The sequence below is a fragment of the Phalacrocorax carbo genome, chromosome 27, assembly GCF_963921805.1.
Source record: "Phalacrocorax carbo chromosome 27, bPhaCar2.1, whole genome shotgun sequence".
Taxonomy (NCBI): domain Eukaryota; kingdom Metazoa; phylum Chordata; class Aves; order Suliformes; family Phalacrocoracidae; genus Phalacrocorax; species Phalacrocorax carbo.
Genome location: NC_087539.1, coordinates 3,581,700 through 3,598,512, shown reverse-complemented (window position 1 = coordinate 3,598,512; position 16,813 = coordinate 3,581,700). Strand labels below are relative to the sequence as shown.

Below are 16,813 nucleotides of genomic sequence, written 5' to 3'. Positions count from 1 at the left end.
AAAGGTGCCCTTGCATCCCTGCGCCTCGCTGTGGGCTCAGCACGGGCTCCAGGCTCTTGGCATCTGCAGGCGGTGCCCCGTGCCCAGCTGGGACGGGGCCGCACCCCCTCCTGCCGTCGGCTTCTCCCATCCGCTGCGGGAGCCTTTTCGTGCATCGACCCAACCCAAGATGCCAACAGCAGGTTGTCGCTCCTTGCAAAGGGGAGAGAAAATAAAGATGAATGAGGTTATAGAAAATATACAGTTGATATAAATACAAAATGGCTCTGGGAGGATGAAAGCAGCACGTCACAAGCAAAGGCCAACATCAGAGGGCTTTTCACAGAATCCCAGCGTGGTGGGGGCTGGCAGGGCCCTCGGGAGCTCACCCCGTCCCACCCCCTGCCCGAGCAGGCACCCCCAGAGCAGGGGCACAGGGCCGCGTCCAGGCGGGGGGTGAATGTCTCCAGGGAAGGGACCCCACAGCCCCTCTGGGCAGCCTGTGCCCCTGCTCTGGCACCCGCACAGGGAAGGGGTTTGTCCTTATACTGAGGTGGAACTTCCCGTGTTCCAGCTTGTGCCCGTGGCCCCTTGGCCTGTCGCTGCCACCACTGAAAAGAGCCCGGCCCCATCCCCCTGACACCCGCCCTTCAGATATTTATAGGTACTGATGGGATCCCCCCTCAGCCTCCTCTTCTGCGGCTGAACAGACCCTGCTCTCTCAGCCTTTCCTCCCAAGGGAGATGCTCCACACGCCTTTTCATGCATCCTTGGGTACCATTGGCCTTCCTGGCCCAAAGGGCCCGGTGCTGGCTCAGGGTCACCTCGCTGCCCCCCAGCACTCCCAGGGCCTTCTCAAGAGAGCCGCTCCCCAGCAGTTCAGCCCCCAGCCTGTGCCGGTGCGGGGGGTTCTTCCTCCCCCGGGGCAGGACCCTGCACGTGCTCGTGTTGAATTTCATCAGGTCCCCTGGGCCCAGCTCTCCAGCCTGGCCAGGTCTCGCTGGGTGGCAGCACGGCCCTCTGGTGCATCAGCCGCTCCTCCCAGCTTGGCATCGGCAGGGAACTTGCTGAGGTGACACTCGATCCCATCATCCAGGTCACTGATGGATATGTTGGCCAGGACTGGGCCCAGCACAGACCCCTGGGGAACACCACTAGTGACAGGCCTCCAGCCAGGCTCTGCTCCACTGATCACGACCCTCTGAGCTCTGTTGTTGAGCCAGGGCTCTGGCCACCTCACTGTCCCCTCCTCCAACCCCCACTGCCTTAGCTTGCCTGTGAGGATGCTGTGGGAGACGCTGTCGAATGCCTTACTCAAGTCAAGACTGACAACACCCACTGCTCTCCCGTCGTCCACCCAGCCAGTCACGCCATCAGAGAAGGCTGTCGGGTTGGTCAGGCATGAGCTTCCCTTGGTGCATCCATGCTGACTCTTCCTGATAACCTTCTTGTCCCCTGCGTGCCTGGAGATGACCTCCAGGATGAAGTGCTCCATCCCCTCTCCAGGGACGGAGGTGAGGCTGCCTGGCTTAGAGTTCCCCAGCTCCTCCTTCCTGCCCTTTTTCAGGACTGGAGTGACATTTGCTGTCCTCCAGCCCTCGGGCACCTCTCCTGTCCCCCACGGCCTTTCAAAGATGATGCACAGGGGCTCGGCCAGAATCCCTCCGCCAGCTCCCTCAGCACCCGTGGGTGCATCCCATCGGGGCCCGTGGGTTGGCGAGGACCCAGTTTGCACAGGTGGTCTCTGAGCCAGTCCTTCTGAGCCGCTGGTAAGTCTTCCCTTCTCCCGATTTGTGCTCTCTCCTCTGGGGGCTGAGATGCCGGAGGGCCGGCCTTAGCAGTAAAGGCCCAGGCAAAGGCGGCATTCAGTAACTCCCCCTTTCATGGGGTTTTGCAAAGGGTACTTTGACCGGAGCCAGCTCGGCACGGTAACTGTCGGAGGGGGAGGAGGCTGGGTTAGCTCTTTGAAAAGGAGGGGAGGCTAAAAATCGAGGCTTGGAGAAAGGGCAGGGGGCAAAGGCTGGGTTTTCCTGCCGCTCTCCCCCCGTGACGCCCGTGCGCGCCCTGTCCACGCTGCCTTCCTGTGCTCTGAGCGTGGGGCTGCGCTGGCTGCTCCGACCCGCCGCCTCTGCCTGCCCGGAGGGGAAAGCTGCCGGTGGCCGGGAGCCCTGCGCTCTCCTCCGCTTGGGCAATGACCCTCCGTTCCCGTGGGGGTCTGAGCCAGTGAAGAGCCCTGGCTGCGGGGCTGGGCGGGTGGGACCGGTCCCTGCCGCCCTGCCCCTGAAACGCAATTATCGCCCTCCTAAAGAAAGGAGAACGCTGGTTTTCCCCGTTTTCCTTCTCCCCTGTGCACAAGGAGAGCCCAGCCGGATTGCGCTCCCTCCTCGCAGGGAGCAGGGCCGGGGGCTGGGGTCGGTTTCAGCCCGGGCCAGGCATCTCTGCAACTTCGGAACAAAAGAAACCCACCCCGGAGGGAAAAGCCAAGTGGGTTGTAGTGAAGTGCGGGCTCCGCGGGGGTCTGCATCTCCCCGGCCTCAGGGGGCTGCGACACGCTGGCAGCTGCCTTGGCAATTGCTGGTTTACAGAGCGACCCGGGCTTCCCCGAGGTGCCCGAGCGCAGCCCCTTCTCCAGGCGCAGCTTTGGTTTTGCTCTTGATGTCCCCGAGCTCGGGGCTGAGCCTGGTGGCACCAGCGCAGAGTTAAAAGGCAGCATTCTGTATTTGCGGGGGGGGGGGCGGCTGCACGGGGGATCCTCCTCCTACCGGGCACCCCGCAGGTCTCTTTGTGCCCGTTAAGTACGTGCTTCCCAGGCACATTCATTAGCTTTCTGATAACAGCTACAGATAGGCAGAGGTTACTTGCCCACGCCTGCTGGTGTCTCCGGCTGCTCCTCAGGGGGCTCTGGATGAAGGACATACTCTTCCTCCCGGTGTCCGCTACTTAACCCTTGTGTTCCCGCCAACTCGCTTCTGAGATGACGCCCGTGCTGCCCGTGAGGGCTGCTCTGTTCTGGCTGAGTCTCTGCTCTGCAGTTCCTCACCTTTGTGGCTCTGTACGGCTGCTTTTCTTAAGGCCAAACGTCATCGTGACTTTGTTTAGGTCCTTCGAATCTCGAGGCCTCTCTGACTCCCTAAAGCAACAAGCTTTAGTCCTCGTGCAGGCTGTTCTTGTTTTGGCTGCCTCCTTACCCCGGCCAGGTTTTGGCTCCGGGTCCCAGCCTTAGCTGAGCTGCACTAGACTGTATCAGTAACTCCCAACCATTTATACCCTGAATCACCGCTGCCTAAACGTGAGGCTGTAATGTAGCCCTTAAAACAGAGGTTTGGCCCCTAAGCTCTAGGGGTGAGGCTTTGGGGATCTGAAACTTAGGCTTTGAGTCTGAAAGGAGCGGGGTTCTGACAGAAGCACATTATCTATTGCATTCATGATTAAAGAATACACTGGTTGTCCCCAGACTTAACGTTCAGTTGCGGGACACAGCAGCATCCACGGCTGGTTCACTTCATCACCCTGGTTACACGCGGGGCTGGCGGGACCCAGCGCTCCGCCTGCCGGCCCCCTTTCTACCCCAGACACCCACGGACGGCTCCTGGTTTTGCCAGGGTTTCCTGCTTCCTTCTGCAGAGGAGAATTACACGGGGCAGGGGGAAAAACCCTCTGTCATGGTTTTAGCTGGGATAGAGTTAATTCTCTTCACTCTAGCTGGTATAGTGCTGTGCTTTGAAATTAGCATGGAAAAAAACCTGTTGAGATAACACACAGATGTCTGGGCTGTTGCTGGGCAGCGCTTGTACCAGCCAAGGGCATTTCCAGCTTCCCAGGCTCTGCCGGGGGCACAAGGAGCCGGGAGGGGAGGGGGCACAGCCGAGAGAGCGGATCCAAACTGGCCAAAGGGATATTCCATCTCATGGAACGTCATGCCCAGTGCGGCACCTGGGAGGGGCTGGCCGGGGGAGGGGGCAGCAGTCGCGGCTCGGGGACGGGCAGCGTCGGTCGGCGGGGGGGGAGCGGCTGTGTCCCTTGTGTTTCTGTGGGTTTTTTCCTGTTTTCCCTTTCCCTTCCTTTTCCATTTTATTATAGTAACATTATTGTCATTATTATCATAATCATTTATCATCATCATTCTATTGTAGTTATTAAACTGTGCTTATCTCAACCCACAAGTTCTTTTGCTCGTCCGATTCTCTTCCCCATCCCACAGGGGTGGGGGGGGGTGTGAGCGAGCGGCTGCCGGGTGTTCAGTTGCCAGCTGAGGCTGAACCACGACAGTCAATTTTTGGCGCCCAATGTGGGGCACGAAGGGTTTGAGATAATAACAGTTGCTGGTCACAGCATTGATTCATGTGCTCGCAGTATTAGTTTGTCCAGTCTTTCCCATGCCGATTGTAAAGTACATGTTAAAAATTGCTGTTGGTTTTTGCAGTTTGCTGTGCTCTGCAGTGATTAGAGATGTTTTTCCTAGGAGGCTTGTTATTAAAACACTGGCCTTGACCGTTATCGGTTATTTAGGTCTTGCGTGGAAGCCTTTACTGTACTTCAGCTGCCACCTCATGGAGGCAATTAGCAATTACGCCTCCTCCTCTGAGAGGCTTTTTATGGAGGAAATAAAGAATGGCACCTTGGCTACCATCTTATATAATGTCTCCTCCTTCATTACAACAACTTTTCAGTATCTTGAACATCCTTGTGTAGTCCAGATACATCTGTTGATATTGCTTTGGCAGGTGGTATCAGATCTGCCTAAGGTTAGTAAGCAAGTTAAGAATCTCACCCAGAGATCTGCCCCAAGGCTCGATAGCTATGCATGGCAGGGTATGTGGGATAGTATGGGCAAATGCCTAAGACGGTGGGCACCCCCCGTGACGTGGGACTTCACCCCTGAACCAGTGCAGAATCCTGAAAATTAGTAGAACATTTGGAGGAAGTATGTTGTCACCCTGGCAGTTCCAGAGAGATACAAATCACTGCCATGTGCTGGGGTCTGGCTCACGCCTATCGAGCCCTATTTAACACTATTCAGTGCCCCCAATGGAAAGAGAAGGGAGCTACTCCAACCCCCGTGACAAGCACTGCGGCCACCCAAACCCCCACGACAGGCACTGCAGCTACTCCAACCCCCGTGACAAGCACTGCGGCCACCCAAACCCCCACGACAGGCACTGCAGCTACTCCAACCCCCGTGACAAGCACAGCGGCCACCCAAACCCCCACGACAGACACTGCAGCTACTCCAACCCCCGTGACAAGCACGGCGGCCACCCAAACCGCCGTGACAGAGACTGCAGCTACTCCAACCCCAGTGACAAGCACAGCAGCCACCCAAACCCCCACGACAGACACTGCAGCTACTCCAACCCCCGTGACAAGCACGGCGGCCACCCAAACCCCCACGACAGACACTGCAGCTACTCCAACCCCCGTGACAAGCACTGCGGCCACCCAAACCCCCACGACAGAGACTGCAGCTACTCCAACCCCAGTGACAAGCACTGCGGCCACCCAAACCCCCACGACAGAGACTGCAGCTACTCCAACCCCAGTGACAAGCACTGCGGCCACCCAAACCCCCACGACAGACACTGCAGCTACTCCAACCCCCGTGACAAGCACTGCGGCCACCCAAACCCCCACGACAGAGACTGCAGCTACTCCAACCCCCGTGACAAGCACTGCGGCCACCCAACCCGCCGCGACAGAGACTGCAGCTACTCCAACCCCCGTGACAAGCACTGCGGCCACCCAACCCGCCGCGACAGAGACTGCAGCTACTCCAACCCCCGTGACAAGCACTGCGGCCACCCAACCCGCCGCGACAGACACTGCAGCTACTCCGACCCCCGTGACAAGTACTGCGGCCACCCAAACCCCCACGACAGACACTGCAGCTACTCCAACCCCCGTGACAAGCACTGCGGCCACCCAAACCCCCACGACAGACACTGCAGCTACTCCAACCCCCGTGACAAGCACTGCGACCACCCAACCTGCTGCGACAGACACTGCAGCTACTCCAACCCCCGTGACAAGCACTGCGGCCACCCAACCCGCCGCGACAGACACTGCAGCTACTCCAACCCCCGTGACAAGCACTGCGGCCACCCAAACCCCCACGACAGGCACTGCAGCTACTCCAACCCCCGTGACAAGCACTGCGGCCACCCAAACCCCCACGACAGGCACTGCAGCTACTCCAACCCCAGTGCCAAGCACTGCGGCCACCCAAACCCCCACGACAGACACTGCAGCTACTCCAACCCCAGTGACAAGCACTGCGGCCACCCAAACCCCCACGACAGGCACTGCAGCTACTCCAACCCCAGTGCCAAGCATTGCAGCTAAACCAGAGGACCAACCTGTGCCAGTATCAGTCGCCCCTATACGCAAGAAGAAATCATGGAAGAGAAGGTCAACTCGTTTAGAAAGAGATTACGAGGAACCAGGGCCATCATGAGAAGAGGAGGAGGAGGAGGAACCATGTGTACAAGAAACGGAAACTACCCGATCCCTATCCTTGAGTGAGTTGCGGGATATACGGAAAGATTTCGGGCATCATTCAGGTGAGCACGTTCTCACCTGGCTGCTCCGATGCTGGGATAATGGGGCCAGTAGTTTGGAATTAGAGGGGAAGGAAGCCAAACAACTGGGATCCCTCTCTAGGGAAGGGGGCATTGATAAAGCAATTGGAAAAGGAACACAAGCCCTCAGCCTCTGGAGGCGGCTCCTGTCCGCGGTGAGAGAGAGGTATCCCTTCAAAGAAGATATTGTATTTCGCCTAGGAAAATGGATGACCATGGAGAAAGGCATTCAGCATCTAAGGGAATTAGCCGTGCTTGAGGTGGTTTATGGTGACCTGGACGATCAACGGTCATCCAAAGATCCAGATGAAGCTGAGTGCACACGACCCATGTGGCGGAAGTTTGTACGGAGCGCACCATCCTCGTATGCAAACTCATTGGCAGTGATGTCCTGGAAAGATGACGAGACACCAACGGTGGCTGAGTTGATTGATAGACTCCGGGAATATGAAGTGAATCTCTCTTCCTCGCTCGTCTCTGCTGTTGAGAAACTGTCCCGAGAGGTCCAGCAACTCAAGGAAGATAGGTCCTGCTCCCCACCAGTATGGACCAGTATCTCAGCCATTAGGAGTAAGCGTCCCTTGGCTCAAGAGAAGGGATACACACGACGGGGCACCCTATGGTTTTACCTGTGTGATCACGGAGAGGACATGAAGAAGTGGGATGGTGTGCTGGTTTTGGCTGAGAAGGGGTTAATTCTCCTCACTGTGGGGGTTGGCTACCTTTCCAGCTTCCCACGCTCTGCCGCGTGGCAGGGGGGGCTGGGAGGGGCAGGGCCATGGTGGGGGCGGCTGACCCCGACTGGCCAATGGCAGGTTCATTCCATACCATGTGACACCATGACCAATATATTGAGGGGGGGGCAGTTGCAGCGCCAGCGCGGTGGCGGCGCGGCGTCGGGTCGGCGGGCGGCGAGCGGCTGCGGCGCGGGCAGTTTGTTCCGGCGGTTCGTTCCCCCTCTCCCCCCCCCCACCCCGGGGCTTTGCGCCTCTCGTTGTTCTCCTTTACATTGCATTTCTACTGTTGTTTTCTTTTAATTTTAATTATTAAACTGTTCTTATCCCAACCCACGAGCGTTACCCTTGTGATTCTCTCCCCCATCTACCGGTGGGGGAGTGAGCGAGCGGCTGTGTGGGGCTGAGCTGCCGCTAAACCACGACAGTCTTTTTGGCACCCAACGTGGGGCTCAAGGGTTGGAGACAATAACAGCTGCTGGTCACAGCACCAGGTTGTCCTTCTTGCAGTTGGTGTTAAAGATCGGTGTTGGTTTGTTGAGTCTGCTGTGTTCTGCTGTGATTAGTAATGTTTTGCCTACAAGATCTGTTATACAAACACTCGTTTTCAGCTTTTTCTGGTATTTGGGGTTTTTGCTGAAACCGTTACTGTACTTCGGATACCACCTTGTTGAGGCAATTAGAAATTATACCTCCTCCCCTGAGAGATTTTATATGGAGGAAATACAGAGTTGTACCTTTGCAACTTTGTTCTATGATGTCTGTGCCTTTGTTACAACAACGTCTTTGTATCTTGACCATCCTTGGGTGGTTAAGGTGCACTTATTGTTAGTTTTTGGGCAGGTTGTTTTGGTTCTGACTAAGCAACTTAAGAGTATCACCCAGAAATCTGCCCCGAGGCTTGATAGTTACGAGTGGCAGGGCATGTGGGCTAGCATGGGCAAATATCTAGGGCAGTGGGCACCCCCAGTGTTTTGGAGTTTCACCCCCGAACAAGAGCAGAATCCTAGAAAACTAGTAGAATATTTGGAGAAAGTATGTTGTTGTGCTGGGAACTCCAGAGAGACACAGATAACTGCAGTGTGCTGGGGTCTGGCCCATGCATACCGAGCCCTGCCCAACAGCATTCAGTGCCCCCAAGGGGAAGAGAAGGTCTCTGGATTGAAATGCAAAGTGACTGGCACTGTAGACAATCCAGCCCTGAGGACAGGCACTGCAGCCACTCAAACCCCCACAACAAGTACCGGAGCTGGCTCAGAAAATAAACCTGTACCAGTATCAGTTGCCTCCATACCCAAGACGAAATATTGGAAGCGGGCATCAACTCGTTTAGAACGGGATGATGAAGAACCAGGGCCATCACGGGGAGAGGAGGGAGAAGTAATAAATGAAATAGAGACCACCCGATCCCTGTCCTTAAGCGAGTTGCGAGATATGCGAAAAGATTATAGCCGTTTTTCAGGTGAGCACATTGTCACCTGGCTGCTCCGATGCTGGGATAATGGGGCCAGTAGCCTGGAACTAGAGGGAAAAGAAGCCAAACAATTGGGATCCCTTTCTGGGGAAGGGGGTGTTGACAAAGCAATTGGGAAAAAAACCACAAGCCCTCAGCCTCTGGAGGCCACTCCTGTCTGGAGTGAAGGAAAGGTATCCCTTTAAAGAAGATGTTACATATCGCCCAGGAAAATGGACAACTATGGAGAAAGGCATCCAGTATCTAAGGGAATTAGCTGTGTTTGAGGTGATTTATGGTGACCTGGACGATCAACGGTCATCCAAAGATCCAGATGAAGCCGAGTGCACACGACCCACGTGGCGGAAGTTTGTACGGAGCGCACCATCCTCGTATGCAACTCATTGGCAGTGATGTCCTGGAAAGATGACGAGACACCAACGGTGGCAGAGGTGATAGATAGACTCCGAGATTACGACACAAATATATCTTCCTCGCTTGTCTCTGCTGTGGAGAAACTATCCCAAGTGGTCCAGCAACTCAAAGAAGATCTGTCCTACTCCCCACCTCGACAGAGCAGTGTCTCAGCTGTTAGGAATAAGCGTCCTTTGGCTCAAAGAAGGGGATACACACCACGGGCCACCCTATGGTTCTACCTGCGTGACCACGGAGAGGACATGATGAGGTGGGATGGCAAGCCTACCTCGACCCTACAGGCACGAGTGCATGAACTGCAAGGAAGAACAGTCACTCAGGGGGGCTCTTCCAGGAAAGCCGCTGCTCCAATTTCCAGTGAACAAGTCCCCAGACAGAGGAGTAGAAGCGCAGATTTTATTTCTAAGTGTAATAGAGGGACTCCTGATTCACATTTGCAGGAAGTGAGTTGTGACTGCCATGATCAGGACTAGAGGGGCCCTGCCTCCAGCCGGGTGGAGGAAAGGGATAACCGGGCTTACTGGACTGTGTGGATCCGATGGCCTGGCACGTCCGACCCACAGGAGTATAAAGCTTTAGTGGACACCGGCGCACAGTGCACCTTAATGCCATCGAACTATATAGGGGCAGAACCCATCAGCATTGCTGGAGTGACAGGGGGATCCCAAGAGCTAACTGTATTGGAGGCCGAAGTGAGCCTCACTGGCAATGAGTGGCAGAAGCGCCCCATTGTGACTGGCCCAGAGGCTCCGTGCATCCTTGGCATAGACTACCTCAGGAGAGGGTATTTCAAGGACCCAAAAGGTTACAAGTGGGCTTTTGGTGTAGCCGCCTTGGAGACGGAGGAAACTAAACAGCTGTCTACCTTGCCCGGTCTCTCAAAGGACCCTTCTGTGGTGGGGTTGCTGAAGGTCAAAGAACAACAGGTGCCAATCGCCACCACAACAGTGCACCGGCGGCAATATCGCACCAACCAAGACTCTCTGATCCCCATCCACGGGCTCATTCGTCGACTGGAGAGCCAAGGAGTCATCAGTAAAACCCACTCACCCTTTAACAGCCCCATATGGCCAGTCCGGAAGTCTAATGGAGAGTGGAGGCTAACAGTAGACTACCGTGGCCTGAATGAAGTCACTCCACCGTTGAGTGCTGCTGTGCCAGACATGCTAGAACTTCAATATGAACTGGAGTCCAAGGCGGCCAAGTGGTATGCCACAATCGATATCGCTAATGCATTCTTCTCAATCCCTCTGGCAGCAGAGTGCAGGCCACAGTTTGCTTTCACACGGAGGGGCGTCCAGTATACCTGGAATCGACTGCCCCAGGGGTGGAAACACAGCCCTACCATTTGCCATGGACTGATTCAGACTGTACTGGAACAGGGAGAAGCTCCAGAACACCTTCAGTACATTGATGACATCATTGTGTGGGGCAGCACAGCGGAAGAAGTTTTTGAGAAAGGAGAGAAAATAGTCCAAATCCTTCTGAAAGCTGGTTTTGCCATAAAACAAAGTAAGGTGAAGGGACCCGCACAAGAGATCCAGTTCTTAGGAATCAAATGGCAAGATGGTCGTCGTCATATTCCAATGGATGTGATCAACAAAATAGCAGCCATGTCTCCACCAACCAGCAAAAAGGAAACACAAGCTTTCTTGGGCGTTGTGGGTTTTTGGAGAATGCATATTCCAAATTACAGTCTGATCGTAAGCCCTCTCTATCAAGTGACCCGGAAAAAGAATGATTTCAAATGGGGCCCTGAGCAACGACAAGCCTTTGAACAGATTAAACGAGAAATAGTCCATGCAGTAGCTCTTGGGCCAGTCCGGGCAGGACAAGATGTAAAAAATGTGCTCTACACTGCAGCCGGGGAGAATGGCCCTACCTGGAGCCTCTGGCAGAAAGCACCAGGGGAGACCCGAGGTCGACCCCTAGGGTTTTGGAGTCGGGGATACAGAGGGTCCGAAGCCCGCTATACTCCAACTGAAAAAGAGATATTGGCAGCATATGAAGGGGTCCGAGCTGCTTCAGAAGTGGTTGGTACTGAGGCACAGCTGCTTCTGGCACCCCGACTGCCAGTGCTGGGCTGGATGTTCAGAGGGAACGTCCCCTCCACACACCATGCAACTGATGCTACGTGGAGTAAATGGGTTGCACTGATTACCCAGCGGGCTCGAGTAGGAAACCCCAGTCGCCCAGGAATCCTGGAAGTGATTATGGACTGGCCAGAAGGCAAAGACTTTGGAATATCACCAGAGGAGGAGGTGACACGTGCTGAAGAAGCCCCACTGTATAACCAACTGCCAGAAAATGAGAAGCAATACGCCCTGTTCACTGATGGGTCCTGTCGCCTTGTAGGAAAACACCGGAGGTGGAAGGCTGCTGTATGGAGTCCTACACGACAAGTCGCAGAAACTGCTGAAGGAGAAGGTGAATCGAGCCAGTTTGCAGAGGTAAAGGCCATCCAGCTGGCCTTAGACATCGCTGAACGGGAAAAGTGGCCAGTGCTCTCTCTCTATACTGACTCCTGGATGGTGGCAAATGCCCTGTGGGGCTGGCTGCAGCAGTGGAAGCAAAGCAACTGGCAGCGCAGAGGCAAACCCATCTGGGCTGCCGCACTGTGGCAAGATATTGCTGCCCGGGTAGAGAACCTGGTTGTAAAGGTACGGCATGTGGATGCTCACGTCCCCAAGAGTCGGGCCACTGAAGAGCATCGAAACAACCAGCAGGTGGATCAGGCTGCCAAGATTGAAGTGGCTGAGGTGGATCTGGACTGGCAGCATCAGGGTGAACTATTTCTAGCTCGATGGGCCCATGACACCTCAGGCCATCAAGGGAGAGATGCAACATACAGGTGGGCTCGTGATCGAGGGGTGGACTTGACCATGGACGTTATTGCGCAGGTTATCCACGAATGTGACACATGCGCTGCAGTCAAGCAAGCGAAGCGGGTAAAGCCTCTGTGGTATGGGGGACGATGGCTGAAATATAAATATGGGGAGGCCTGGCAAATTGACTATATCACACTCCCACAGACCCGCCAAGGCAAGCGCCATGTGCTTACAATGGTAGAAACAACGACTGGCTGGCTGGAAACATCTCCTGTCCCCCACACCACTGCCCGGAACACTATCCTGGGTCTTGAGAAACAAGTGCTGTGGCGACATGGCACCCCAGAGAGAAATGAGTCAGACAACGGGACTCATTTCCGAAATAGCCTCATAGACACCTGGGCCAAAGAGCACGGCATTGAGTGGGTGTATCACATCCCCTATCACGCACCAGCCTCTGGAAAAATTGAACGGTACAATGGACTGTTAAAAACTACACTGAGAGCAAGGGGGGGTGGGACATTCAAGCACTGGGATACACATTTAGCAAAAGCCACGTGGTTAGTCAACACGAGGGGATCTGCCAACCGAGCTGGCCCTGCCCAGTCAGAAATCCTACATACTGTGGAAGGGGATGGAGTCCCTGTAGTGCACACAAAAAGTACGCTGGGCAACACAGTCTGGGTCCTCCCTGCCTCCGGCAAAGGCAAACCCATTCGTGGGATTGCTTTTGCTCGAGGACCTGGGTGCACTTGGTGGGTGGTGTGGGAGGATGGAGAAATCCGATGTGTGCCTCAAGGGGATTTGATTTTGGGTGAAAACAGTCAATGAACTGCATGGCACAATGTGAACTGCTATATAATACTGTGTGTCACCTCTGTGTTGTACCAATGATATCAGAGTACGAGCCTCCCAACCCATGGAAGATCAACTATGAAACAAGCCGTGCAGCAGTGATGGAAGGATGACTGACTCGGTATGCAGCGACCCAACGCCACACACCATCCCTCCCACCCGGAAAGACTGATACAACAGATGGAGCCCAGAGTCATGGACTGGATGAACTCAATGGACATTTTTAATGGACATTGTACAGGGAAGGTCCATGAACTAAGGGAATGATGTCTGTGTATTATGTTAAAGGATGGGAAGGGGAGGGGTGGTGGTTGGTACGGTTGTATTGCATCATATGGGACCTGGGCATGGTGTAAATGGTATGGAATAAGGGGTGGAGAATGTGCTGGTTTTGGCTGAGAAGGGGTTAATTCTCCTCACTGTGGGGGTCGGCTACCTTTCCAGCTTCCCGCGCTCTGCCGCGTGGCGGGGGGGGCTGGGAGGGGCAGGGCCATGGTGGGGACGGCTGACCCCGACTGGCCAATGGCAGGTTCATTCCATACCATGTGACACCATGACCAATATATTGAGGGGGGGGCAGTTGCAGCGCCAGCGCGGAGGCGGCGCGGCGTCGGGTCGGCGGGCGGCGAGCGGCTGCGGCGCGGGCAGTTTGTTCCGGCGGTTCGTTCCCCCTCTCCCCTCCCTTCCCGCCCCCGCCCCGGGGCTTTGCGCCTCTCGTTGTTCTCCTTTACATTGCATTTCTACTGTTGTTTTCTTTTAATTTTAATTGTTAAACTGTTCTTATCCCAACCCACGAGCGTTACCCTTGTGATTCTCTCCCCCATCTACCGGTGGGGGAGTGAGCGAGCGACTGTGTGGGGCTGAGCTGCCGCTAAACCACGACAGCCCCCTAGCCAGGGCTTGCAGGCTGCGTGCTCCCACCGCCGACTGTCTCCCCTCCAGGCTCCCTGCCCCTCTGGGGTACACTGTGTGGGCCAGGCTCCCACAGACCCCCTGGGTGCCCTGGAGTCTCCCTGAGCTGCGAGGGGAACCTGCCCAGAGCAGGGAGTGGGGGGTGCCAGTGGGACCCTACTGCCGCCCTCTCCTTCGGAAAGGGAGCGCCCCTCGATGGGAGCACGGGTGGGAGCGGTTCACGGCGGTGTGGAGCGATGGCAGGGGCAGCCGCCGCTCTCACAGCGCCCTGGGCACGAGCAGCAGTGTCTGCAATGGGGGAAACTCTTCCCAAGCAGGGGGTGATGGCGGTGCTGGGACTGTGTGGGGTGGTGCAGGGGCTGGCAGAGAAAAGGGGGATTCCTCTTTCTGTGGGGACTGGGGGTGCACTGGAAGTGGGAGGGGGTGATGGGCATCCCTGCAGTGAAGGGACTGAAGTTGTCGCTGTCCCGGTGCAGGCCTTGGCTGGAGGGGACTGGGGAACCTGGGAACCCTGGGGAAGCCCAGCTCTCAGCTCTGGGGCAGTGGCGGGCTGAAAGGCTCCAAGCAGCGTTAGTGGGGGGGGCTGCCCCCAGCCGAGCCTGAGCCCCCATCTTTGCCCCCGCAGCACGAGTGCATCTCCCTCCGTGGGTTCCGTTTCCCCACAGCAGACCCCTTGGGTTGTGCTGGGCACGGGCACTGCAAGGGGCAGCTCCTGGAGCAGGAAGGAGCCGGCTGTCCCCCAGTCCCTGCGGGAAGCGGCCCCTTTCCCTGAGGGCAGGTCATGCCAATGCACAGGGCGCCGTGGCTGGAAGCAGAGCTGGGGCACTCGGGCAGGTGCCTGCCCCTGCCTGCGTCCCCGAGACAAGAGTCCCCAAAGGCCTGAGACCCTGGGGTGAATATTTTCCTTCCTGGGCAACTTGGTAGCAGCTTAAATTCAGAATTACTGATGGACCTGTCTTGTTTACTCTCCCCTTCTTCCAGACTGACCAGTGCACGAAGCTGCAGGGATTCCTGGTCTTCCACAGCTTTGGGGGCAGCACCAGCTCCAGCTTTACCTCCCTGCTCATGGAGGCCCTCTGCCTCAAGGACAGCAAGATGTCCAGGCTGGAGTTTTCCATCTGCCGAGTCCTGCAGGCCTCCACAGCCGTGGTGTTGCCCTACAACTCCATCCTGAACACCCATTCGAGCCTGGTGCACTCATGGTGGACAACGAGGCCACAACAGGACGTTGAGAGGCTCACCTGCTGCAACCGTAGTAGGTTGATAGAGCAAATCGTGTCCTCAGTCACAGCCTCCCTGTCCTTCGGTGGGGCGCTGAACGCTGGCTGAGCCAAGTGAGCGATCCTGGGCGAGGATGAACGAGCAGACAGGGAAGGGTGACGTTGTAGAGGGTGCCGGCCACAGGCTGCCTGAGCAGGGAGAACAAGCGGGTGAGGCCATCGACAGACAGGTTGGAGCAGCCCCATGTCCACAGGAACCGGGTCCTCATGGGGGGCTTCAGAGAGCCCTGCTGGAGGGGCAGCACACTGGGACAACAAGCAGTCCAGGAGGTCCCTCAGAGCGTCGATGAGAACATCCTCCTCCAAGTGACCGAGGAGCCAACGAGGAGGAGAGGAGCTCTGCTGAGCTCATCTGCACCAGCGAGGAGGGGCTCTTGGAGATGTGGAGGGCAAAGGCTCGATGTGGAGCATGAAGGGGACATGTGAGGTGGGTCCATGTGGGTCTCTGGGACACGTGCTCAGCAACGGCAGTGCCCATGGGGCAGCAGCCTTGTGTGTTAAGAAACACACATCCTGCACGAGCGGCTGCCCTCGCTGTGTCGGCAGGAGCCGCTGCCCATGGCCCCTCTCCTGCTTCTGTAGAGCTCCAGACCCCAGCGAAACCTCCAGAGGACACAGGCAGCTCCTTCCTCTTCAGCCCCTGCACAGGGGCACCACCACCTGTGGGAGAGCCTAGCCCGGGAATGGCTAGCAGAAAGAGGGCATTGAAGTAGAAAAGCAGGCTCAGAGTTAGAGCAACCTTGGGCCTAGCTGTTGGTCAACAGAAGAATGTGAGGCCAGCTGGTGTTTTACAAGGGAGTGTGAGCCCAGCTGCTGTTGACCGGTAAAGGAGTGTGAGAAACAAGTAACTGCTAATTGCAAGGCTGAACACAAGAGCTAAGCATGGGAGGAGTTGGCATCTACCTCCCAGCCAAGGATGAGCTATGCTTTTGCAAATAGGTATGAGCTAATTTACGAACGGTATAAAAGATATTTGCTAAGTGCCAATAAACGAGACTTGATGATCATCATCGGATGGTGCCTGTCTCCCGCTGGTTTTCCGTCAACCACCAGCTCCTCCACGAAACACGCATACAAATGTTAGATGTGCCAACCAGGAATGAGGTACTGCTGGTCTTGTTATTCACAAACCGAGAAAACCTGCTCTGTAGTATCTCGGTTAGTGAGAGCCTTGGCTGCAGGGACCACAATAGTGTGGAGTTCGGGGTCCTGCTGAGCGTGCTGAAGGTCAGCTCTAAGACAAGGGTTCTGGATCTTAGAACCCTTAGAAGAGCAAACCTCAGTGCACTCAGGGCTCAGCTGGGAGGGATTCGGTGGGAGGCTTCCATGGAATACAAAGGAGCTAGCGAGAGCTGGGAATTCTTCAAGAACTTTCTATTGGAAGCACAAAACCTGTTTATCCCCTACAAAGGAAAGGGAAGTCAGCGGAGCAAGAGGCCCCCTTGGCTCAACCATGACCTCCTGGGTCTTCTCAAATCCAAAAGGGAAGCACAGCAGAGATGGAGAAGTGGAGGATTATCCGTCGAGAGCTACAAGAGCATTGCCAGAGTGTGCAGAGATGCAGTTAGAAAAGCAAAAGCCCAGCTCGAATTGAAACTGGCTGTAGATGTGAAAAATAACAAGAAAGGTTTCTTCAGGGGTGTCAACCATAAGCAGGAAAAGAAGGAAAACATAGGCCCACTCTTAAATGGCAAAGGAGAGTCAATCACCAATGAGGCAGAAAAGGCAGAGGTCCTCAACAATTTCTTCACCTCTGTCTTTA

At 55.9% G+C, this 16,813-nt stretch overlaps 1 protein-coding gene across 2 annotated transcripts in view; it reads right to left on the bottom strand.

The window, feature by feature from the left end:
* LOC135317799 (tubulin alpha-1C chain-like) overlaps positions 1 to 16,813 on the bottom strand; it is an 887,270-nt gene that overhangs the window by 659,480 nt on the left and 210,977 nt on the right. The gene's annotated exons all lie outside the window — the stretch shown is intronic.